Source organism: Caretta caretta, chromosome 14 (assembly GCF_965140235.1).
Source record: "Caretta caretta isolate rCarCar2 chromosome 14, rCarCar1.hap1, whole genome shotgun sequence".
Lineage (NCBI taxonomy): Eukaryota > Metazoa > Chordata > Testudines > Cheloniidae > Caretta > Caretta caretta.
The window spans coordinates 10,371,506-10,395,872 of record NC_134219.1 but is presented as its reverse complement, the minus strand read 5'-3'; the positions used below and the strand labels follow the sequence as shown (position 1 = coordinate 10,395,872).

Here is a 24,367-nt window from a genome sequence, read left to right as displayed (position 1 = left end):
CCTCTACACACTAATTAACGATTGGATTTGCCATGCAGCAAGGGCGCACGCACAGAAAGCTATAAATTATTACTTCATTGCTGTAGTGTAAATATTTTAAAATAGAGCCAGTGATGTGGGGGAGGAGGGAATGGAATATTTTATCCCGAACGTTTATGTTTGGAGTATTTAAAGAGCAATGTTTTGGAAAGAGATGGTGCATCTTTACGTTCAGTGGGTTATAAAGAAATGCATTAAGTTGCTGGTCAACTCTTTTAAGATGTTTAAACACATGGCTCATGACTGTTATGTAAAATTTCAATGCAGCCTTACAAACAACAAGGGTGTAGTGTATTTGAAAATATGCTGTACAGTCTGGAAACTTATTCTAAGTTTTTGATTCAGAGTTTCTCTGAGGTGTTGAACTTTGCCATCAGCAAAAAGTATTTTTAGAAAAGGGCCTTGAATTTTCATACAACGCCGATTTCATCAAGTTTTGGTCTCCGTTTTTTCCACTACAGCAGCACACAAGTAGTAAGAATACTTCTGTATCTCCCTCTGTATATATATATTTTTTTCTCTTCTGCTTCCACTGAGGAGGATTAACAAGGCTAAATCCTGCCCTCGCTGACTCAGAGAGGGGAAGTAGGGGTGCGGGCCCGTGACATCCTCTGCAAAAAGTCAGAGCAAGATTCCCTGAGGTGATCCAGGAAAAGTGCTCTAATGCATGCTTTGCCGCGCCTCTGTGCAGGAACAAAAGGCAGCCATACCTGCTGCCAGCTAGTGCTTGCAATGACCATGGTAGTCTTTCCGTTGACTTTAATGGGTTTTGGATAAGGCCCGACATGTAGCCAGAAGCTAGTTATGCCTCTTACTAACCCACAGATCATGACTCTCAAAACTGATGTACATGAGCCTTTACGTTGTGTCTTCTAGCACACCCTACTTCTTGAGTGAAAGAAGAGCCCACCTATAACCTTTTTGCCCTGCTTTTATGCATCACTGCAGCTGGGGTAAGATTTAGCCTTCAAGTTGGTCATCTTATGACAGGACAGTGTAGCGTTATTTGTTTTTTCTTATCACTTGACTGCAGAAAATCTCCTATTTTGCTAGGAAGAAAGAGGGATATTGTTTTGTTTTCTTTTGTCATCATTGCCTTATGTTTTTATTATTCATTAATTCTGGGGGACAAAAGTTAATATTTAGTTTCTCTAGAAATAAAAAAATGTGATTAATTTACTGCTATTCTTCCTTCAAACTGTGAACTAAGGTTATTTAACCAGCAGCCCAGTGGCAAATTTTTTGCTAAAGGGCACAGACGTCTTGCATTGCATTTTGATTTATATAAAGATCAGTTTGGGCCCACTCATATGCTTCTTGGGCCTAATTTCCCTCTTTTTTTGATACCAGCATAAATCAAGTGTAGTCCCACTGAAGCTGGGCCAGGCCCTCAATGGCATAAATGAGCATAGCTCCATTGACTCCAAAGGTGCTATGCTGATACACCAGCTGAGGATCTGGCACAAAGGATTCACCGTGAACCCACTGGAGTTATACCTGTGCAAAGCTGGTACAAGTCAGAGGTGAACTAGGGCACTTATCTCAGGCAAAATCCTTCTTGAAGTCAATGGGAGTTTTGCCAGAGGAAAGGGCTGAAGGATACAGCCCTCAGTGCTGCCGTGCTGTGTATTGTGACAGAGGCAACTATTTCATAATTAAACACTACATTAAAAAAGAGAAAGGACCAACTTTTATTCCCTTACAAATGCATCCTCCGTTAAATGCAATGGGAGTTGCATGGGCTTGCCCCTGGGAAGAATTTGGTCCCAGCTTTTTTAATTGAAAAAGAATTAAAGGCTGCTTTTTTTCCCCCAGAGAAAAAGTAATTTAAGTGAAATGAGCAAGGCAGTGTTTAATTGCTTCCTGCCTTGTTTGTACATAGCAATTTGGCTGTTTATTGGTTGTCTTTGTTCAGATTTTTATTGTAACCCGTTGCTATATATGCAACCGAGTGTATGTTAAAGTTTAAACTTTGGTATAGTATAATGCACAATTTTGTGTGCTTTAAATCTTTGTAAATATACAGATGCACAATATATGCTCTGTTAAGTGTGATCAAGGGACCTTACACTACACTATTTTCATGCATATGTATCTATAAACTGTTTGAAACTATCAAAATATATGTTGAGGATGGCCATGAGCCAAGAATAAATGAGTGTGTTTTGACTCATGCTTCTTGAATAATTACTGGAAGAGGCATATATATTAAGTAAAATAGAAAATGAAAATAATTTTCGAGACTACAGGTATTTTTGATAACTTCAAATTTGTTAAATACTATTTTAGAAAAATAATTGGTCAGATAAGAAATATTAGATCTATTCGAGTGAATCATAGTCCTCAAAATGTTCTTTACATGGAATACTATTTTTGTCTGATCAGATATCATGGAAACCTAGTTCTTTTTGAGTTTTAGAAGGCAAGTGCTGTTGCATTCTTGCAACTCACATAAGCTGTTTTAAATCACATTTCCAGAGCCTTTATTCTTCCCTAATTTTAAAAAAAAGTGTTACCATATATACATGTGTATAATCCTAACTACCATCTATACTTGTGTATAATCTTCAAGTATCATCCCACAGATCTGCTGAGTGACCACTATCAGGTCATCATATATGTGGGTCATACAATCAGTGCACAGTGGTCATCGGGCATATAAGGAAAGCAATTTCTTCTTAGGCCAAAACTTTCAAACCTGGGTGGCCACAATTTGGCTCATATCCCTATAGCCAGGCATCTAAACAGAAGTGATCTGATTTTCAGAGTGCTGGGGGAAAAAACAGCTCCCACTGAAGTCAAGGGAAATTGCAAATATGGTATAACTTTGAAAATCAGATCACTTAACTGTAGGTGCCCAATATGAGTGTATGAGCCACGCTTTGAAAACCCAGGTTTGAAAAGTGTGGTTTCAGTCTATACATTCTGTTTATAGGACAGGGATGCACTAGTGGCTGCTGAAATCCAGGCACCAGGACTGCCACTCAATTGACAATATAAGAACCTGGCTGGAGGGCAGACAGATAGTCTGGCTGCTGTGCAGGCCTTATTGTTTTAGAAGGTGTGCACGTGCAATGACATGGCAGACAGAATCTGCACCTGGGTGTGTTTCTGGTGTGAATTTGTGCTTTTAAAGCATGTTGTGAAAATATAGTAGACCCCAGCACAGTGGGTGTATAATATAATCCAGTTGTTGTAGTCAAGAGCGATGGCAGACGTTGCCTATCTAGGGAATTGCTCTGTCAAAGAGAAGCACACTCTTCTGTTGTAACTCCACTTCTCCTCTTCACATGTCCCCTCAGAAGACACAGGAAAGCACTGTAACAGCAATATGATAGTACTTAAGGGGATTAAGATTGAATTTGCAACATTTAAGCAGGAAAAGGAGAACACTGTCATTTACAGTAATGAAATACAATGGGATTGATGTCTACATAGGACACTGGTGCTTATTTAGGTCATCATTGTTTCTGCAATGGAGGGGTCAGCATATTTATTTTAGGTACTCAGATGGCCCCAAATGCCATAATATCTGAGCACCGTACAATCTTCCATGTACTATTAGCCCCACTGTACAGGAGGAATAAGTGAATTGTCCAGGGTCACATAGGAAGTCTGTGGCAGAGCAGTGTATTGAACCTAGCTCTCTGGCAAGCACCCTAACTACTGGCCCATCTGTCATCTCTGTCTAGCTCCTGCACAAGTATATATGGTAATGTACACTTTAGCATGTGCCCCTAACTCAGCCAAGACATGTGAACTCATTGTAAGCGTCAGAACATTCACATCCCATTGGAAACCCTAGGGCACTTTCATACATTAGAAAATATTTCAACAAAACATAGCCAAAGTGGTGTTAGACAACGGGCCAAAAACCTTCTTAACATGTGAAGTAAAACATGATCCTCAATCATATCTCCTTCCTTACATTTTAATTTCTGAGAATTAACAATTTCATCACACGTACTAAGCTACACGAAAATGAGTAATTAAACTACTGTCACAATAATACAAAGGAGATTTACTAGAAAAACACCACCACTAGCAAGAAGGAATATTTTGTCTGCTTGTGTTTAAACGACTTTGGTGCATTTTTGCATGTACCATGCATTTTTAGAGTATGGTTGTTTGTACATTTTTGCTAACCAGGATTTTAGATTTCTTCTTTGTATAAGAAGATATCCAGGTGAGCATTACACTTCTTATAAGACTTTACAGCAAGTTTGTCATGGTTATTGAAGAGGAAGGACAGTGCTGTTTTATAATTGCCTCTGTGTCGTACATTGTTTTACGGAAATGCTTTTGAACCAACTGGAAAAAAAATAACAAACTCTTATTGGCATGTTTGTGACTTGCTCTTCTGACAGCAACAGATAACCATTTTGTTGTCTTATCCAATTGCATTGTCTTTTCCTATGTAAACTATCATCTGTCCAAGCAAATTATTACCTTATTTTTTAATTCTATCTTCAAATAAAAGGTTATTTTTTTCAAACACAAACAAACGTGTCTCTTTATTAATAAACCATCCGCATCCTGGATTGCTATTTTGGAATTTTTTTTTAAATGATGGTACATTCAGTTAGATTAGAAACACTTTATTAATTATGCTGGTGGTTTCTTATAGCTTTTCAACCAACGGTCAATAAATATTTGATTGTCTTCGGAATAACCCTTCGCATAGAACTTTAGCCTGAAAGTCTGTGGGACTTGTGCACTTAAGTGACTTAGGCACATCTGAAAATCTCACCCCGAGGCAAAAATTTTCAAATGTGGGTGCCTAAAATTAGGTGCCTAAATCCATATGTATGTAGGTGACTAGCTAGAAGTGGCCTGATTTCCAGCCCTGCTGAGCCTCTACAGCTCCCCATGAAGTCAAAGGTGTTTGGGGGCATTCCTCATCTTTGTAAATCAGGTCATTTTATTTAGGTGACTACATATGCACTTGAGTGCCTAATTTTAGACACACATTTTTAAAATTGGTTTCAGAGGAACAGCCGTGTTAGTCTGTATTCGCAAAAAGAAAAGGAGTACTTGTGGCACCTTAGAGACTAACCAATTTATTTGAGCATGAGCTTTCGTGAGCTACAGCTCACTTCATCGGATGCATACCGTGGAAAAATTGTGGCCCTAAAGCACTCACTCCCCTCATCTTGCTTCCCCGTATTGGATCATGAATAACAAAGCATCGTGCTCACTAGTCCTGCAGGGGGACGTCATCTGCACCCTGGGAGGAGCAAGCCCAGCTTGAGCAGGACAGAGAGGAACATTTCATGGTTCCTTTTAGATTGGTTTGAGTGGGAAGAATGTTGCTGTTTTATTTGTGTTGTTTGTGTCCCTTGCTCTTCTCTCCCCAAATGGTCACAAACAAAGGGCCAAATGGACTACGTGGGGTGACTACATTGATGCTGATGGTTACACCTCTGTAGGTCAGCTCTGAATCTGGCCCCAAACAAGGGTTTAAAAACAAAAAAAACTCTTCTGGGTCACCCTTGCTCCAGCCCCCATCACACGCCTGTGGTTTAGTTCTGAGCCCCTTCTCTCTCTCCTGGCTCCATCCTGAGCCTGCTCTTCCTTGAGTCTGAGTCACGCAAGCAATAACCCTGACTGCTTAGCCCTACTCTGTGCCTCAGCTGTTCGGGCAAAGCCTCCCGAGGGACTCATGTTGGAGTACAACCCCAGGATTGTCAGGCCTCTGGCTGGCAGTGCTGCAGAGGTGACATTCTAAGGACTCTATTTTAATCTTCTGGAGTTCAGCCAAAGACTGGAATTCAGCTGCCAGTGCGGGGGGGGGGGGGGAGCGGGGGTGTGTTCATTGAGTGACCTCCCATCAGGAGAGGTGCTGGTGTTCCTTCTGAAACTACTGGGGGCTCTTTCATTGAGCCTGACCTCCCATCATGAGTTTTACCAGGGATCCTTCAACGGCTGGGGACTCAGCCCCGGCACAGCTCCAGCACGCAGCATTCTGGGCTACTTGTCTCCAGATTTGTGTAAGATGCACCAACTGTAAATGCATGGAGAGTGCAGTTTCAGGTACCTTTTAGAAACAGTCCTGGGCGGCGAGGTGGGGTACCACTGACTTCACTCTGCCTTGTAGAGGTGCATAGAGTCCTGTGCCATTTTAAGCTCTCCCTCATCTCCTTGGCCAGGCGTATATATGTGCAACCAACACTTCAGTGTGTGTCCTGTGTCCACTCGGTGCTTGACTCACAGAGCCTGGTTCTTCGAGCTCCTAGGTCGAAAGATCTCTGGTTTAAACCTGGGTCTCATCCAAGACGGTGATGGTCCCATAACTGAGGTTTTATCCTGCATTCAGACTTCTGTGGGCCTCAAGGGACTTCTACGCTGCACTAAAAGGCCAGCTGGCTCAGGTTCACGGAGTTTGGGCTGAGGGGCTAAAAACTGCAGTGTAGCTGTCCAGGCTTGGGCTGGAACCCAGGCTCTGGGAGGGTCTCAGAGCCCAGGTGCCAGCCCGACCCTAGCTGTCTGCTCTGGTACTTTTAGCCCCTCAGCCTGAGCCCTGTGAGCTGCGTCCGAGTCAATTGACCCAGGCTCTAAGACTTGGTGCTAATGGGTTGGTTTTTTTTATTGCAGTGTAGACGTGTCCTCAGATGCTTGGGTTGAGCTTGCTGTGTGCAGAAGAAGTCCATAACCCACTGTTCAACAAGTATTGTGTGATGAAAGTCTGTTATGGACCCCAGTCTCAGAGGCGAGCAATTTAGCTACCACAAACGTGGGCGAGTGCTACCACACTGAAAATAGCTGGGTAGATGTTGTGGCTCAGGCTCTGGGTGGTTGACCCAGGCTGGGAGGCTCGCTGCTACAGGCTGTGTAGCTATACCCATAGACATCTCTGGTTCAACCCCTCGGGCCAGCCAAAATGGCGGATGTCACAGATGTGCTTATTATATCCTTGCACGATACTGTCCTGTAGAAGAACATTTAATGCATCAGAAGCACAAACTAAAGCCTATTTAAGTCAATGAGTCTGAGCAGGCTTTAGATCAGGCCCCAATTCCACAGTTAGATCCCACGTTGGTATATACTGCCAAGCGTTCTATATTAATCACACGCATGGATAGTCATGTCAGCACATATTTATCTGATATTAAAGGGACACTGCTGAGGTTGATGGGTTAAGATTTTTACCTCCTTTAAATAATAAAATCACCTGGTTTTTTTTGTATAATTCTTTTTTACTGAAACAGTGTATTTCTCCTATCATGATAGTCTAATATACTTTGAAATAATAATACCTTCCCAAAATAATGCTGGTCATTCAGGGAAGGCTATAAAGCAAGATTCTCCTCTAATTTACACTGGTTTTAATCTGTACTAATTTCATTGTTTTCAAGCATGTTCTGCTGAAAAGCATTTAGGTACCCCGGTGATGAGGACAGTATATAGAGTTATTCTGGATTTATACTGGAGTTCTTGAATGGTGACTGGTGTTATTTTTAAACATTTTGGCCACTTCATAATAGAATTTCCCTTTACCCACACTCACACCCCCTTTTATTCGCTTTTCATGACCATGCCTGTGAGCAAAATTCATTTTGCGACTCAAGGTGGAATGTCCTCCTAAAAGATATGGTCCAGTTCAGCCACAGGCTACTGGACTGAAGAATTACTGGGTGAAATTCTCTGGCCTGTGTTATGCAAGAAGTTATCCTGGGCTCCAGCCCAAGCCTACACAGCAATGAAACAGCCCCACAGCCCAAGCCCCGTGAGTCTGAGTCGGCTGGCACGGGCCAGCCGTGCGGGTCTAGTTGCTCTGTAGACACACCCTTAGCTGACCAGTAGCACAGCTGAAATATGGAACTACAACTACTGAATTCTCAAAGCAAGATGCTGAAACAGATGGATTTTTTTTAACTACTGCATTTTCAAGCGGTATTGCTGGCTGTTTTGTAAGTGTCCTGAATTTGTCAAGGCTGCTACAGTGCCTCTACTATTGCGATTAGGTTTTTCATTGCTGAGAGGACAATTATTATTATTAACTATTTGTATGACCGTAGTGCCTACAATTAGTTGTGTGGCCAAGGTTAGGGAACTGTTGTGCTAGGTGCTGTGCAAACACACAATAAAAGACAGTTGGCGTGCTCAGAAATCATCTGGGACCCAAAAACAACAAGGAGACTGGTGGCACCTTGAAGACTAACAGATTTATTTGGGCATAAGCTTTCGTAGGTAAAAAACCCACTTCTTCAGATGCATTCTGGGTCCCAAGTGCTTGAAAGAGAAGTTCTTTATTCAGTGATCAGTTCCAACTGCCTCTGTATGACAGACCAGGGACTCTGCAGCACCCTTTCCCTAGACTTCATATATATGAAACTAACCCACTTAACTGCACAGTTTCCTCTATCTTAACAGCCTCTGCCCCAAACAGCTTACCCTCTGAACAGCCAGAAGAGGCAACATTCTCCCCATTTTTCAGATCAACTGAAGCCCCAGAGTAAGTGACTTGTCGAAGGTCACACAGGCAGTCTGAGGTAAGATGGTCAATCTCCTGAGTCCCAGACTAGTACCTTGCTCACAAATCCACTTTTCCTCTCAAAATGTGATGTCGTTTGCAAAGCGTGGACTATGGACTAATTCCGACTGTCAGTGAGGGCAAGTGCGGTGTGATCAGCAATTCATTCCATGATGACTTAATTGGGGCCAGGATTTAGACAGACCCTTGGTGGTAACACTGCACAGTCCAGGCTAGAGCCAGAGAGCTGCAAGGAGCTGTTCTTCCCCCACCTCCCTTCTCCCTCCCGCTCCCCCGCAGCCTCAATAAAAGAGCCCCTTTGTGTTTGTTACAGGAGTCCTGTCTACTCTCTGTCACAGGGGACACTATGGGATGGAGGGCCGAGCCCACATCAAAGTATCATTATGTCTCAACAATCATATCTTTTTATGTAAGGCTCTATTATCAAATACTGGATTGACTCAGCTCAAATAATAATACGTATTTCTTGTCTAGGGCTTTTCAACGCACTTCACAATCTTAATAAGATTTATTTGTGTTTAGCCTCACAATAACGTGTCAGGTAAAGAAGTGCAGTTATCCCAATTTTATAGATAAGGAACTGGGAAGCTAAGTGACTTGCCCAGGGTTACACAGGCAGTTTGTGGGAGAGCAGGGAATTAAACTCAAGTCTCCACTAGAGCCCTCACCACTGGACCACCCTTCCTCTGGCATGTTAACAGCTCTCATAATGATGAACTCTTCCAGGGAAGCAGATTTATAGAGAGTCGCTAGACCCGAAGAGATCTAATACTAGGCTGTAAATAAATGCTGCCGGGCTGAGAATCGTTCTTCATGTGTGGGCGTTCAATGCTTGGCACAGTAGGGCCCCATTCTTGATGGGCATCTTTGTATGGCATCATTGCACTCTAAATACTAATCATTTTGCAGCTTCACTCTTCACTCAGGTGCCTGGTAAGCTGCACCGCTGTGTTTATGCCACTGCATGGTGCTGTGGGAGGCTATAAAGCACCTGCATTGCTAGGGCCCCCTCATGTGATTCTAAGATGGCTTCCTTTGGAAGGAGCATAGCGACTTTCCACCTGAGAGCCAGAGGAAACCCAGAACACTAGGGGAGTCCCCCAGCCACCCCAAGGTAAGAGTGTCTTCTGTACTGTAAGGGAAGGAGAACAGAGGAAGCTGGCACTGCCCTGTGTGCCCTCCAGCTGGTTTCTCCTTTTCAAACACACCCTTGAGGTGTCATATTAGGGAGCACATTGTGGGCATTAAGGAAACTTCTGGCACTTTTTGTAAGAGTGTGGGGGTGTTACCCTTGTCCTGAAGCATGGCAGTGCCCATGTGGGGAATTGCATCCTGCCTCTCTAAAATTGCTCCCATGTATAGCATTCCCATTCACGTCCTCTACCTTACCTGGGGCAAGAGTTGCTGAGTGCTATCAGGCAGCTGCCACATTTCACCCCCCAGCATAACTGCATTTTGGGAAGGGACGAGGAGATCCCTCTGTATGGCCTGCATATTATATTGTAAAGCGTTTTGGGGGCCATCAGGATGCTGGCAGCCCTGGCTGTCCTTAGCATTATTCTCGGGAAGCAAGACGTGTTTGTATTGTAGCGATGTGTGCCCTAAAAGGGGAGCTTTCACTCTGCTTGGGAGTCTCGTGGCATGGGCAGCTTTGAAACACCAGATTTAAAAAAGCTGTTTCTGACAGGGCTGCGTTAACTTGTATTAGCGGTTTTGCTGAATCACACATCGTTGACTCATCACAATCTAGTCATCTGACTTGAATGCTGTTTGGCAAGCAAGGCCCATTGAAGTCAATGGAAGTCTATCCACTAACTTCAGCACACTTTGGATTTGGTGCCATGGGCACAGCAGCCCACTGCTTATGCCATAGGCACCGACTCTGGGGGTGCTCTGGGGCTGGAGCAAAATAGTGGGTGCTCAGCACCCACCAGCAGTCCCACTAATCAGTGCCTGCTCCTCCCCCCAGCATCTGCTGCCTGCCGGTGAACCCTGCCGATCATCTCCTCCTCCTGCTCCCTTCCCCCCCCCCCCCCCCGTGCCTCCTGCCTGCTAGTGATCAGCTGTGCTGGGGCAGGAAGAAGTGGGGGGAGGGGCAGAATGGGGTGGGAAGAGGCAGGGATGGGGACTTGGGGGAAAGGGTGGTGTGGGATCAGGGCCTGGGGCGGAGCGGGGGTCCAGCACCTCCAGGGGACTCAGGAAGTCAGCGCCTCTGGCTTACGCCGTCATTAGGAGACACCTGGCCCACAAGACCAAGTGGGTTTAGGTTTCTGTATATGAGGCTTATTGACAATCGGGGGCAGCCTATGTGTCATCCCTATAAAACACCTCTCTGTAACATGGTTTGTACATGCATTCTTGGCAATGGTGAACGCACAAAGATTACTCTGTTCGAATGATTGCATCACCGCAGGCTTCTGAGTTACTCCAAACTCAAGATGCATATTTTAAGTCACCCCTGCTGTTGCTGATAATTTGTTCCATATTTGCCATATCACTTAGCACTTGCAAATGGGATTCTTTGGAATGTAAATATTAATTAAATTAAATAGCTGTAGTTAAAGCAAGCCAAACTCATCACTGACGCTTTAACTCCACAAAGGAGTTGACACCAAGAATGATTTTGGCCCCAGTGACTTTCACCTTACATCACTTTAACACACATGAAAAACCAGAGAGGAGCTTTTCTCCTTCCCTTATATTTAAGTTTAAACACTGCTTCTTGCATGGCTGACTTTAAAGCGGATACTGAAAACTAGAGTGATGTCTGCCCAAAGAGAGACTCATGCCCAAAGAGTGAGGTTACCCCAATTGTGTTGGACCATTGTTTGTTAAAACATAAGCAAATGGAAAAATGCAGAGTAAAATTGAGAGCAGCGGCTCTCAACCAGGGGTGTGTGTACCCCTCGGGGTACACAGAGGTCTTCCAGGGGATACATCAACTCCTCTAGCTAGTTGCCTAGTTTTACAACAGGCTACATATAAAGCACTAGCAAAGTCAGTATAAACTAAAATTTCATACAGACACTGACTTGTCTATACTGCTCTATATACTATACACTGAAATGAAAGTACAATATTTCTATTCCAATTGGTTTATTTTATAATTAAATGGCAAAAATGTGAAAGGAAGCAATTTGTCAGTACTAGTGTGCTGTGACATTTGTATGTTTGTCTGATTTTGTAAACAGGTAGTTTTTAAGTGACGTGAAACTTACGGGTACACAAGACAAATCAGACTCCTGAAAGGGGTACAGTAGTCTGCAAACGTTGAGAGACACTGATGTAGGGTTTATTCAAAGACCAAAGTCGCCATATTATTTGCCACAGTGGAAACATGTGAGGGAAGGTTTGGGCAAGAGTGCAGGTGCACTGAAAATAAAATAAAAGGCCTAAAACAAACAAGCTCTTATATAACCACCAGTGCATACTTGGAATTTGTATGGAGACCTTATTCACTAAAGTATTTTGCTGGGCTCCCACAATAGCTGTAATAAAAATAGCAACTCGGAAAAAACTACCTCCAGCATATTTTCTACCCACCACGTTCCACCCAGCTTCTACAATAACCTTTCAATTCAATTTTAACAACTATTTTATATCTAAAATATATATTTCAAATGGCATATTTAGCCCATTTGTGAAGAGAATGCCTTTATTCAGCCCATGATGCCCAGTTTATGGCTTGCATGTTTCTCATTTGGGACCAGGCTTAAGATGGATGAGATCAGCCCAGTTGGGACCATCGCTGAACCAGCTGGTGAGTGAGAGGTTGCTTTTGGAACCTAGAAACACAAGGATCTCTCTTTTGACTTGGTCCACGATATTTGCTAATTAAGTTCCATAGAAAAATCAGCTCAACCAGTGATGTAAAGCAAAACCTTTCAGCTCTGGCACCTGAATAGGTGAGCTGATTTTTAAATATGCTAAGCCCCCAGCAACAACCATTGGAGTCATGACAGCTGAAGAGTGCTCTGCCCCTTTGAAAATTAGGCCATCTCTTTAGGTTCCTAAATACAGATGTTGGAGCCTATTTTTAGGCACCCCTTTTTTACAAAATTTGCCTGAAGTGGCTACATTTTTTCCTTAGGTGGTTTTCTTCTTCCTCTTCCCCCCAGCCAGATAACACTTCTTTTTAATCTCCAGCCTTTTTGTTACTTGTTCTCTTTATCCACTATCAGATTAACCGGACAGAATTCCCTGCTGTTGCAATAGTGGGACCATTACTGAAATACTCTGTCCAGTTCTGGAGTCCAAACTTCAAAAAGGAAGTTGACTAGTCAGAAAGTCAGGAAAGAGCTACAAAAATGATTCAAGGTCTGGAAACTTTAAGAAACTCATTCTATTTATCTTGCCCAAGAGAGGGTTAAGAGATGACTCAATTGCTGTCTACAAGTGCCTATCCGTGGAAGAGATTTCTGACAGCAGATAGCTCTAATCTAGCATAAATTTTCTAGCAGGAAAAAGCATAATGAGATCCAGTGGTTGGAAGGTAAAACTAGAGACATTCAATAACTAGAGATCAGGTCCAGATTTTTAACCATGAGGGTAACTAAACTTTGGAATGAACTTACCGACAGAGGTAATGGGTTCTCCATCACCTGAAGTCTTCAAATTGGATGTCTTTCTAAAAAAAAAAAAGCAATAGCTCAAACAGAGACATGGGCTTAATGCAGAGTTTACTGCGTGAGGTTTTTTGGACTGCCTTATGCAGGAGATTAGGCTAAATGATCATAATGCTCTGTTTTGGCTTTAAAATCTATGCATCTGTGCTTCCAGAATTGCCTCCAACACACAGAAGTGTGGTTGAACTGAGCAGTTTTACAGAGAGACTTAGATGACTAGTTCCGTTTTTGTGAAGCTTGAATTTATGCCGCAATTAGCTCACAGAAATTATCCGGAGTTGCTGCAGGCAAAGACCCAGTGAAGCAGTTGGGCTAATAAATCAGCCATAAAAATCACTTCCCTATTAGATCTTCAAAGGCCTGTGGAAAGAAAAAAAAACAAATAGCATAAATCTTCATCAGGACAGGTCACAACCGAATACGAGGGCCCTCCTTCTGTAAGGCAATCAAGAAGAGAAAATTATTTCTCCTAATCAGTAGTGGTAGGAGTAATTTATTAAGATATTTTTAGTTTCATGGCTTATATTGGTACCCTTGCCACACAGTATCATTATGGGCTAGATTCAGCTCTGTCTGACATCAGTGGAGGTACTCCAGATTAATGCTGTTGTAAGTAGTTGCTCGGGGTTTACACCAGGATACCAAAGATCAGAATCTTGTCCTATGTGCACGTAACTCCCACTGACTTCAGTTGGAATTGCTGATGCATATGTGCTGAATGTAATCATAACCCGTAATATAGCACTTTTTAGCAGCAGCTCAAAGCCCTTTACAAAAGCAGATAAGAATCGTTGTCCCTGTTTTATAGATGGGTAAAACAAGGAACAGATAGGTGTAGACTTGCCTTTGGCCATTCTAGAGCTAGAGCGGCCCTCGGTATAACTTAGATAACCCTGGGGGCTGTTTAAATTACTGCAGCCTCCCCAGGCTGCCCCAGTATAGCCCAGAGTCTCTACAGCACTGCATCTTGTGGCCTCAACCTCAAGTTTCCCTTCCTGCCCCCAGCCTCCTCTACTGGGACTTGCAATTACGTCCTGGGAAGGCAGCCTCACATTTCCCAGAAATAAGCTGGATAAAGATGAATTCACTGGAAGGAAAATGAATACAGATTTGGTACACCTTAGCCCAAATGGTAACCAAAGGGCTGCTTTTTCGAGGAAAACTGAGAAACAATAGTGCAGACCCTGTACAGGGAATTGAGCTTTGCTTGAGTTAAACCTGTAGTACTGGGCCTTAATTTAAATCCAGAAGTATCTGCTGGATGCCTCCTCTAACCAAACTGTGTCGAGCAGCAATTCCCAGTTTTTTTAAAGCTGAGCCTCCTTTCATGAAAATGAAACCCATCCCACCTACCCTAACATCTTCCCCTCAACCCACCATATTTTGTTAAAGACCTACACCTCTTAATGTAGTACATCTTCACTGCACCCCCAGCTAGTCCTTTGTACCCCTCCTGATAGATAGATCTTCATAACAAATTTCCTTTCCTTGCTTATATGCTCGGATGAGCAGTAAAATAGTTAAGTGTTGACAGGTAAAGTATAATAACTGACATTTGACTTAGCACCCACTGAAATGAATCAGGCAGTTCAGAGCTATTGTTTCAGGCTCTTTGCAAACTCCAGCAAATATTGCTGCCTCAGTTACACTGCCTTTTGAAAGTTTCCTTTGCAATCATAACACCTAGTGACATTTTTTAAATGAAAGCTGAGAATATGGAAAACAATGGCGAGATCTGGCTGTGTCCCCCACTTTTCCATCCCCGCAGTCAGTCCTTCACACCCTACGCTTTGGGAAATATTAGTGTAGGGCATTCAGCACAGAGATCTGGGACTCAGTGTTCACTTTCCCCAGAGATGGGCCTGGACTAGAACATTAAATCTTGGGTGCAGTGTATGCATTCAGTGGTCACTCCGAAATTATGCTGCTTGCAAGAGCTCTGCTCTCTGGCTGGGCAGCTCAGCCCTTAAAGGCACAGTACCTAAAACTCCAGGGTGGGGAGTGCTGGAATTTGACATTCCCATAACAGCACTGGTTGTGGGATAGGACCGAACACAGATGGGGATCTATTTTTCACATCCAGATTGGATGCAGCAGAAGGTGACTGAGTTAACCAGCACTGAGCGCTTTTGAAAACCCCGCCCTGACCCTTTCATTCTCTGGGGCAGTAAATTCCCCCATGTTAACAATATGCTATGTGAGTAGATACGCAAGTGCTTGGTTATTTGTCGCTGAATCTCAGCTTGTGCTCTTCCTAGGATGCTCTTTCTTATGTACCTGTAGGCATATTTGTATATTATCTGTGAAGTTCATTTTGCCCATGTGGTTTCTGAAGCATGTCTGGGCGCAGGAGATCTTTATCTCTCAGTCACTCTGCCTCTTTTAAGGTCCTCTTCTGCCGGAACCTGGTCTCTTATCATCAGCACTTAAGTATCACAAAAACTCAGAGGAGCTTTATGACCAGCAGACCTGTTTGTGCTGCATGGGCCACGGGATGCAAACTGTGTCCTGTTTGTTAAGACTAGTCCTCTCGTAATGCAAGTACAACACTTTGTCAGCCGCAATGAACATTTAAGTAGCTGAAGTGTCTATTCAGCCAGAAGCCTGCCAAGTCCCCAGTGTGAGCGTAGTTTTGTACAGAAATATGCAGCTAAACTGGTGGTGGCCATTGAGGAATTGAGCTGCAATCAACATCAACACCACAAGGACACAATATTTTTCTCAGAGGAACAGCCGTGTTAGTCAGTATTCGCAAAAAGAAAAGGAGTACTTGTGGCACCTTAGAGACTAACCAATCTCTTGTTTTTTCCTACCCCCCCCCCCAGATGTTCTGGTTTAACTTGGATTTAAACTTGGAGAGTGGTCAGTTTAGATGAGCTATTACCAGCAGGAGAGTGAGTTTGTGTGTGTATGGGGGTGGGGGGGATGTGAGAAAACCTGGATCTATGCAGGAAATAGCCCGACTTGATTATGTAAAGAGTTGTCACTTTGGATGGGCTAGCACCAGCAGGAGAGTGAATTTGTGTGGGGGGGTGGAGGGTGAGAAAACCTGGATTTGTGCTGGAAATGGCCCACCTGTTGATCACTTTAGATAAGCTATTACCAGCAGGACAGTGGGGTGGGAGGAGGTATTGTTTCATATTCTCTGTGTGTATATAAAGTCTGCTGCAGTTTCCACGGTATACATCTGATGAAGTGAGCTGTAGCTCACGAAAGCTCATGCTCAAATAAATTGGTTAGTCTCTAAGGTGCCACAAGTACTCCTTTTCTTTTTGCGAATATTTTTCTCCTGATTACAACACATTCATTTATTTTGGAATTCTTGTGCCAGCTGAGGACTACAGGGCAGTGACAGTAGAAAAGCTGTCCAAGTGCCAAGCAAAAGAGAGAACAGCATATGTACTTATGTTCTGAAAAGGGTATGCTAGAAAGCAGTGAAAAGACTGGGTAGAGATTTAAAAGAATACCCTTCCATTAACATTTTGAAGGCAGCTCGTAGATTGGTCCCACAGCAGCTGCCAACAATGTGCTGAAATGATGCATAGTATATCGCTGCTTGCTGGATTCTCACATTCAGTCATTTCACTTGAGAAGGGTTCTGAGTTTTGCAGGCTCACAACCATTTTAAATGGGGGGGTGGTGTTTTAAAATTAAAATATGTGCTTGCCTTTCAGATCGTCTTTGCAAGCCACAGTGGGTATGTATACACTGCAAAGAAAATCCCGTGGCACCAAGTCAGAGCCCAGGTCAATTGACTGGGGCTCGGGCTGCAGGGCTAAAAGTATCAGTGTAGATGTTCCTGCTCAGGCTGGAGCCCGGCTCCGAGACTTTCCCCCTTTGCTGGGATTTGGAGCCTGAGCTCCAGCCTGCCTGAAAATGCCTGCACTGCTACTGTTAGCCCCGCAAGCCAAATCGATTGACCTGGGCTCTGAGGCTCAGTGCCATGGGTTTTTCTTTGCATTGTAGACAAGGCCAATGACTGTAGGCTGTTTGGGGGTGCGGTTTGTCTCCTCACAACATAAGCATGTACCCCCTAACACAATAGGGCCATGCTTTCTGATTAGGACCTATTTTAGGACCCACTGTAATAAAAGAATAAGTAACCAAGAGATAATTGGTTTAATTTTTTACGGAAAATTAAAATCAGCATTCTGCTCTCCAGTATATACAATATACACTTTTTTTTTTTTAGCTCTAGAATGTGATGCATTCAACAGTTTGAAGACTGTCCCTCCAGCACCGTTGTATTGCCTAGTGTCCTTTTGGATTTAGTAATGATTCAAAGCATTGAGCTGTTAAAACCTACTGCCCTCGTTAAAGGATACTGAGGCTCAGGAGACATGGAATCTATTCCCCGCTTGGTCACTGGCCTGCTAGGTGACCTTGGGCAAGTCACTTTACTACTCCGTACCTCAGTTTCCCCTTCTGTCAAATAGGGATAATGATGCTTACCTAAAGTGCTTTGAGATGTAGTGAAGAAAAGCACTATCTAAGAGCTAGGGGATGGTATTACTTGTTAAGAGAAGTTGTCAGGTGGCCATTCTGATCTTATTTCTCTCTCAGATACTCAGGAGTAAATCCTCTGAAGTAAATGGAATTGTTCAAGTGTGAAACCAGTGAAAGTGAGATGAGATTCCAGGAGAAATGTAATAGGTGCATATTGGTATTTGCCATATTACTGTGCAACAGCAGCTAAAACTTTTATAATATTTTATCTCACTGAAGCATCGAAGGTTTAAAATAATAAATTAAAAACTAATTAAAAGGACAAAAATAAATGTTTTCAATCTAGACTTCAAGGAAAGATAAGGCCATACCTGATGTCAAAAGACAATGCATTCCACAGAGCCGGGGCAAAATATTAAAACGCTACAGCAGAATACCAAAAATGCGAAGGACGAAAACAAGGTCTCCGATAATGCTCCCAGTATGTGTGCATACTAGGAGGAGCTGGAGTGGATTTTCGCCAGGGAATTATGTCCTGGACAGTTTGGAAGCCACCCTAAACGCTGTACGGACACCTAGTAAGAGACAACCCCTGCTCTGAAGAGCTTACAATCTCAAGAGACAAGACAGACAAAGTGTGGGAGGGGAAACGGCACAGAAAGGTGAAGTACCAAGGTCACAGAGCAGGCTCATTCCAATGCTCTCTCGTTGGACCATGCTGCCTCTCATGTTTGCTTTCCCCTCAGTTCCCTTTCAGTTTTAGAGCTATTCCCTATGCTTAAAGTGAGGAATACCACTCAAATCACTATTATACCTAGAGCCAGGAGGAGCCTTTAATAGGGCCTATTGGATATCAGCAAGAACTTTCTAGGTTTGACATGCAACTTTGCCTATAAACCTAACTGACATGTCTGGTTGTGGCAAGGAGGTCAGGAAAGGAAGCACCAAGCGCCAGAGGAACGTACTGAGAGATAACATCTAGGGCATTATGAAGCCAGCTCTTTGCCACTTGGCTCATTGTGGGGTGTGAAGCTCATCTTGGGCCTGATTTCTGAAGAGACTCCGGGAGGGTCCTGAAGTATTTTTGTAGAATGTGATCTGAGATGCTGTCACTTACACAGAGCATGCCAAGCAGAAAACTTGGATGTGGTCTATGCTCTAAAGCTCCGAGGTCATACTCTGTATGGATTTGGAGGCCACACATGTGTCATTTTTATACTACTTTATATGTTCAAAGCACATCTCCCGTTGAGTATGGTTGCAGCTCTGAGCACTTAGCACGTTGCAAATCTGACCCCAGGTGTCTCACCTTTGGCATCCAGAAAATGAGAAACTCACCATTCATGGCCACCTTGATTTAAGTGACTAGTCCGGCATTGCATAGGAACTTGGTAGCAAAGGAAGGGATAGAATCTAATTGTACAGGGTGGCATTCAACTGCCTAAATCTTGAGATCATCCTTTCTCTTCCTGCAATCCCCTGCCTCATTTGCTACACACATTCCAACTTCGGCAACAAATGAGGCAGGATCATATGGACAACAACCTTTTACTACGGAATCCTGGTTCATTCCAAGAGCTCTGTCTGTCCTATGCACTAAATGAAGCAGGGTTCCTGTGGAAAACATAGCATGTAGTCATATAGTTAAAGACTATCCTAAAGGATAGAGGCACATTCCATGAGCAGAGGCTATTTCTCTGGTTTCTGGGATGCAGAACGTTGTGAAAGGAAAGGAAACACCCCCTCCCCAGCACATTTCCATTTCCTCTTCTCCTCCTCCCTCACCCTCTTTGCTGAAAACAGGGTTTGAAAGTCTCATCCGGATCCCAGTCCCGAAATCCTCTCTGTCTAGGAGTCGTGTTTGAGAGAGGCCTGTGGGACCAGGCCATAGGCAGGTGTTTTAGGAAGTGGTGCTTTGAATTAAAAAATGAAAGGCAAGGGAACTCAGCTTCTCCAGTCTTGATGGTTCTCTATGTATTATGATCATTCCGCCAAAGCCAGGGACTATTCAGCTAAAACAATAAGTCCAACAGAGACAATGATTAATGGTGAAAACTAAGGAGGCTGCTTTTAGACAAAATGGTACCAGCACCTTGCTGTCGATTCATAATTTCCTTCATCTAATGCTGTGAGGGTTCCTCTGTGTGGCTATTCAGGGATTTCACTCCAAGTTCTGATAATCCACCCAGCAGTGAGCTGCAAAGGGACATTCAGCCAGCCCTCATTCCTGCCTCCAAAGGATTTCACATTTGATCTCACTCTCTCCAGTCATGTTCACTAACTTTCGGAGCTGATCCTGATTCCATTGAGGTCAGTGGGGAGGTTTGCCACTGCCTTCCATGAGACCAGGATCTAGTCCCCGCAATCCAACTGGCGCCCGACTCCTACTGACATGGAATTAGCTGGGAAAATTGCTCCAAGGTCAATTGGAGAGGTGAAAAGCATTTCAGAGAGGAAAGTAATGAAAGGGGGAAAGCTTCAACACCAGGAGACCTAGCTTTACACTGAACCTAGAATTGCCCGGTCTTTCATTCAGAGACACTCATCTAAGTAGCACAGCTGGGTTAATCCCTTGAAGAACTGACACTACATAACTTCGCTCATCTAACTTGCTGGAAACTCCTTGTAAGCCTGAGCCACAGCCCGCTCAGCTAGGGGCTGCAGCCGACCGCCTCCAACACCTTTCCAGAGCAGAAAGAATGTTAAAAAGAAACATGGGGGGTGGATTTTTTTCTCCAAACATCTTTGAGTTTTGACAGGTCTCTAGAGCTAAGAGAAAAGGGAGCATTCCATCTGTGTACAAGGCAGTGTGAGCTAAAGTATCTGGAGATGCAGGATTCCCAGCTCTGCCACTGATCTGCTGGGTGACCTTGGGGAAGTCCTTTCATCTTCCATACCTCACTTTCCCCTCCCACCCTTTATCAGTCTTGCCTATTTAGGCTGTAAACCCCTCTGGGCAGGGACTGCCTTTCACTGTGTGTTTGTGTAATGTCTCACACAACAGGACCCTGATCTCATCTGGGCACTACAGTAATATTAATAGCTTTAGGTGAGCAAATTCTAGCCAGAAGAAGCTATGAGAAGCTGAATTCAGTGACATAATCTCTGAGCAAGAGTGGGCAGGCATGCCAAGGACTCTGAAAACTTAGACGTGTGCACCAGGTTGTGTGGGGTCTTTTGGATCCCCTCCCAAAGTCTGTGATCAAGCTGCCTCCACCAGACCACAGCTAGCCCTACGTGCTGTTGTCTACATGTTGAGGAACATTCTAGGGAGGGGTCTTGAAATAATCCTCTGACAAGCCACTCTCAGGGTTCTCCTAGTTCCTAATGGTTTTCTCTTGGCTCCTTTCACAAAAATTAGAGCCCCAGCCATTGTCAAAGCTAGTCCTAGTCGAAAGTCGACTTCCAACCAACTGTCAAATAGCATGCTAAGGGAAGAAGGATGGGCTTTCACTTCCAGCACTGAACGGGACTCTGGAAATCTGGGTTCAATTTCTATTGCTGTCACAGAGTGGGTGGCCAAAGGCAAGTCACAGTGATGCCTGTGTTCCCAGACTTCTGCTTATATGCTGTAACTCCTTGCTCCACCCTTTGTATGTCTCATCTATTTAGATTGCGAGCTTTACAGGACTGTCTCTTACTATGTGTTTGTACAGCACCTAGCGCACCCAGGCTCTGATGGTGACTGGGGACTCCAGGCACTACTGAAATACTGGAACAGAGCAACTCTAGCAAAGATTTCTTCCCATCAAAATCAGGTGAACCTCCATCTCTCTGTATTCGGTAACAGTGAGCTGATTCCAATTAAATAATAACTCCTTGAACAAGTGGGCCAAACTCCAGCCTTTGCGTTTGAAAAGCTGGATGTTTTTTCACTCCCCTTCTACTTCACTTCCAGCCATGTGAAAGTGACATCTACATTGTCAGTGTCTGGCTCTACCAGTGGTACAGGTCCATGAGGTTTGGATAAGATTCGGGTAAGCACCATGTTTAGGTCCGTATGTCTCTGCTGAGCTTCCAAACCTGACCCAGGTAAATATAGAGTCATGGACTGATATCTGGATGTAGATGTTTCCTAACCAGCTTGGCCTTCTTGGGGGTTGGGTCAGCAGTCCTGGTTCTTTAACAGCACCATTCCCGCTCTGGATATGCTATTATCTGTGCACACCTATGGAGATGCATCTTCAACAACTAAAGAAACCAGGAGGCGTGGGGAGTCCCACTTGTCTGTAACTGCTGCATTATAAAACTTCTGGACCAGCTCTACAGCTCTTGAAATCAATGGTGGTCTGTCCATTGAGCTCAGTGGGCTTTGCATCAAGCTCTTCCATCCAACTGGGAATGATGCTTGTATATGGACTGAAGGATCGGGCCCTTCGCTTGCAAATCTTTACATGAGGTGTCTGGTATGTTCCCTACCTGGGTACTGAACTAATCAATAAACCCTTTGCAGCACAAAAGAAAAGCTGCTTATTTATCCTTCCAAACTGGGGGTTGGGGGGGGGGGTGTCCCTGGTTGAATCTCACTGCCCCATCAGGCCCAAGGCTAAATGATTGACCCTGGTGTGGGCCTCCCTGACTAAAACTGACAGCGCTGGGATGGAAATGTATCCGCTCCTTCTGAATCTGCCGGCTCCAGATAAGATTTATCAGGCCGGGGGTGAAGGCATGACCCGGGTTTGTCCTGTGGGGGGAGGGTCCCTCGGGGGCAGGAGTTAAACGCTGCAGAGGGAACTGAGAAGCCCCACGCATTGTGCTAGTTTCCGGTATCTGTTACCCTCTCCTGGACAGCCCTGTGCCCCAAGCATCCAACCGGCCTTGGCGCCCTGGGCCCTGCTGCCTTCGCATTGCAAAACCAGCAGCACCCTCTGCCCCGGGGGGGGGGGGGGGGGGCGGGTATTTTTGCTCAGCCCCAGGATCCAGGCACAGGTTGATGGGGCTGGATTCCCCCCGCTCATCAGCAACGCGGAAGCCCGGGGCGCTGCGGGCCGGGCGCAGGCAGGTCGGAGTGGAAAATCCGCAGGCTGCGGGGCTGGGTCTCCTGCCAGACGGGCGTTGCGGGGCTGCTTGTCCTGCAGCTTTCACGGCGCTGTCAGCTCCGGGGGCGGCTAATTGACGTCTTTCATCCCGAGTTAAATCTGCTCTCGAGAAGAAAGCAGCGGGGAGGGGAGGGGGCGGCCCCGGGAGCCGATTTCGCACGCTTGTTTCGCTGCGAATGAAGGCAGGGTGTGGGCGACCCTTGGGAAGCCCGGGGGGGGGGGGGGGAGATGATGGGGAGGGGGGGGGATTGTCTATTTTTAGTGAGGGTTTTATAGAGTGGATCCCCGCGGTCTGGCTCCACACTGAAATATTGTCCTAGTCTCAATGACATAAACACGGGGCCAGCCGGGGATCCTGGCGCCAGCTTCAGCTAGGGAATGTGAATGCAAATAGCAGTGGGGTCCAGGCAAGAAATCCCGGACTGTAATTTACAAATCAATCCCAAACCCCTTTCGCTCTCCTGGCTCGCGTAGGGCAGCCAATTGCCCCCGCTTCTGAGACAAACCACGGCCCCGGCTTAGTCACGGGCAGAGTCTGCCAAGAGGCTGTTAATGGGATAAGGACCAGGGGAGTTTAGGGGTAATTGACAAACAAACCCTTCGCCAGGGTGAAGGGAGCCCTGGGTCCTGCTGTGTTGTTAGCAAGGCACCAAGCAGTGAGAAACAGACTGCTCCCGGTTCCTGGGGTGACCCCTGGATCTGAGCTTGGTTTGGGGATTTTCACCAGAGAAGGGAGAATTTCAGGGGAACAGTAAGAAGCCATCACTTTCCTGAGACCCTTGAAGCAGGATTGTGCCCCCTGTTCTGATGTTTGGCTTGTATTATTCCGCGCCCCCTCCCCTTTCGGGGTAATATTCTCAAATCTGCTTCTCTAAATCAGCGATCAGATCATATTCGAGGTGAAGTGGCCCCTTTGCTTGAGAGATTCAACCCCGCTGTTCACATCCTGCATGGGGGGCCCTCTCCACTTTCCCAAGTGTGGCTGACCAATAATTGTGTTTTGAATGTGCACAGTGCCTTGTTCCAAGGATAGGTTGTCCTATGAAGAATGTTTGTGCTGGTGACAATATCATTATTATGCTTAAATAGGGAGGCCATTGTTTGTAGATAGATATACAGAGAGAGAGAGAGAACTAGCTCAAAAACATCATACCATTTGGGACAAATATTTCCCACCTTTGAAAGGGTAAGTCCTAGCTGTATACTACTTTAAGCTGTTCTACTTTAAGCTGTGGTGCAACTTAATGTAGCATGCTAAATAGCATCTTAGTGACACGATTTTAAGCATGCCATTATTTAAACCTCAGACATACTAAGGCGAATCATCTTAAAGCCAGGATGAATGCAGCAAAGCCATAATTATCCCAAATCTGATGCCATGGCCAAACTATTAATTACATATCCCTGGGATACCTTACAAGTGATCTCCCAAACACTGTTTATGCTATAGTGTAGAGTTGTGGGGAAAGAATAATTAATGTTGATGAACTGAGAATAATCTCTCGAATAATGTTTTTTAAAGAGTTTTCTGTTCGCCTGAGTGTATGGAAGGGACAATCGTGTATAAGGGATGCTTTGCAGTGAACAAAGCTGTAACTTGTGATTGTTTTCTTTGCTGGGGAAGTGTTTTCCGTTACTGCTTTGGTGGGGTGTGGATGTGTGATGCTTTGCTTTGCTTTGCTTGAGAGGGGCTCTGAAAGCTTTTGAGCCTGTCTTGTAATTGA

The 24,367-nt window shown here is 44.6% G+C and overlaps 1 long non-coding RNA gene across 1 annotated transcript in view; it reads right to left on the bottom strand.

The window, feature by feature from the left end:
• Positions 1-24,367, bottom strand: part of LOC142069029 (uncharacterized) — a 43,336-nt gene that overhangs the window by 8,603 nt on the left and 10,366 nt on the right. Inside the window, exon 2 of the long non-coding RNA XR_012664890.1 lies at positions 13,108-13,160. This is a non-coding gene — a long non-coding RNA (uncharacterized LOC142069029). The remainder of the gene's footprint in view (positions 1-13,107; positions 13,161-24,367) is intronic.